Source organism: Lactuca virosa, chromosome 9 (assembly GCF_052849685.1).
Source record: "Lactuca virosa cultivar CGN04683 chromosome 9, Lactuca_virosa_CGN04683_v6, whole genome shotgun sequence".
Taxonomy (NCBI): Eukaryota; Viridiplantae; Streptophyta; class Magnoliopsida; order Asterales; family Asteraceae; genus Lactuca; species Lactuca virosa.
Window position 1 is genome coordinate 215,090,023 of NC_136434.1, and position 2,292 is coordinate 215,092,314.

At 34.8% G+C, this 2,292-nt stretch overlaps 1 pseudogene; it reads right to left on the reverse strand.

Annotated features, from left to right (window-relative positions):
• Positions 1-366: 366 nt before the first annotated feature.
• Positions 367-1,810, reverse strand: LOC145140280 (mitogen-activated protein kinase kinase kinase 18 pseudogene; annotated as a pseudogene).
• Between the last annotated feature and the right edge of the window lie 482 nt (positions 1,811-2,292).

The following is a 2,292-nucleotide window of genomic DNA, read 5'->3' on the forward strand; positions in this document are numbered from 1 at the left end:
GGGGGGAAGAAGTCAAAATCATTGACCGCTTCAAATTCTCTGAACCTAATTTCTGTTTCTTCTTTTTGGCTTCAAATTACCAAACAATTCTATATGTAAAATTTGGTTGACCTGCCAAATTATTTTTCACTTTTTCATTTTTAAAACAGGTCAACTCTTTGTTCGACATGAGAATAATTAATAAGAAGGACATCAATGATTGTAAGTTTGTAACTCGACATTTATCAAAAACATGTGGTGGTGAAGCTAAATGAATTTTAGTTGAGCAATAGTATGTTATGGGCATGAATCATATAAGCCTTTGATTAGTTTTAGTCCAAAACATTATAAGAAAATTATATATCTTTTAAAAATGTTTTATGATATTTAGTAGTTGAATTTGTTACACAAACTAGTTTGGACAATCATTAAATTATGTTCATATGGTATAATTTGTTGAAAATTGATTCCAATAACTTGTATGTGATTACTCTTGGTAAACTCACTATATAAATATCGGATTTTTACTGTTAATACAATGTTAGCAGAGAATAAATATCGAAAAGCATAACAAACGTACTCTCTAATTTTCAAAAAATTATCGTTAATTATATGATCAAAATCAAGAACATTAGATACAATCGAATATTCTAAAACGTCAAAATCTGCGTCACTAACTGAGATTTCAAACTCTAGTTCTTCTTCAACATTAAAATTTGAAATACTAAGCGACTCCATATAACCAAAATCGCCATCATCAACATCCATTTGATCAATCCCATTACGTCTAACTGTGATCCAATCTTCCTCATCGTCCCAATTGGGCAGACATGACAGAGTAGCTTCAACCAATTGCCTTATCCTCTCCACAGGAGAGTCACCGGAAAAATTATCGACCTGGGTGGGTTCCTCTGAAGGTTCCGACACTGATAAAGATTCCCAGAAACTTTGATCAAGTATACTTGTAGGAGATTTTCTTGTTTCAGATCCCGAATTCAAATTACAAACAAATGGGTGTTGCAGAAGTTCATTTATTGTCCACCTTTCTTTAGCATCTGTCTTCAGGCATTTAGTCAAAAAATCTTTGCCTTCCTCCGGCAGAAACTTGGGAAAGTCTGGTATGTCACCGGAGTATCCTATTCTGTATAAAGCAGACAACGGATCCATAAACTCCGGCCACGGGTTCGACCCGGTTGCCATTTCAATAACTGAGCACCCAAGAGCCCAAACATCGGCGGGAAACCCCTGTTCTTCGCCTCGTGCAACCTCAGGTGCCATGAAAACCGGTGTACCGGAAAGTTGAGATGTGGAGGCACCATTGTTTCCGACCATCTTGGCACAGCCCAAGTCGCCGATCTTGACACCATCTTTGCACACCAACAAGTTTCGGCATTTGATATCACAATGCACCAAATTATTGCAGTGAAGATGGTCTAATCCAAGTAGAATCTGATGAGTATAAGATCGGATCAGTGACTCATCAAGCGACCCTCCTTGTTTCTTGATAACATCGGAAATCGTTCCATCGACGGCATGCTCCATGAACAGATTATACATGGGTTTGTTGTCATCATAATCAACATCAAAACCCATGTACTTGATTATGTATTTGGAGCTTAATTGAGAAAGAAAGTGTTGTTCTTTCTGTAAGAACGCAGAGGTAGAAAGCTCGGTGGACTTGACGGCAAAAAAGTCTCCGGTGGTGGTGGTGGCAACAGATACGGTGGCGTAAGATCCCCGTCCGATTACCGGACCTCTTTTCCATTCCATTGTAGAGAGAAAAGTCGAGAATTTGAAGAGTATGTTATGTCAGCTCTCAGCTGTAATTCGATGGTATATGAGCAGAGAGGATACTTTATATATAAACGCAAACACATGATACATACTAGGATACATTTTTGTTATCGTTGGGATTATTTATTTATTTTTTTAATTTTGCTATATATTATTTTTATTCATATTAAATTATGAAAAAAAATGAGGTAATGAATTATTGATTTTATTGATTTTAATCATATTTAGTCTATTATTTTTTTCTTTTTTCAAAGAAAATTTCGTATATACCCTCATTAATGTCTAAATATTGTATTTGCTCAACCAAAACTATAAACATTATAGTTACCCTTATTAAACGTTTACAATATCGGATTTGCCCAAACATATATATTTTTAATAGTTTTTAACATTTAATAATTCTTTTTTATATTATGAAATCTTTAACACTAAAATAAACAATAGATGGACCATATTACCATTGTCTTCTAAAATAATGGCAAGAACTCATAACACGATCATGTATCTCTTGCAGTCCTC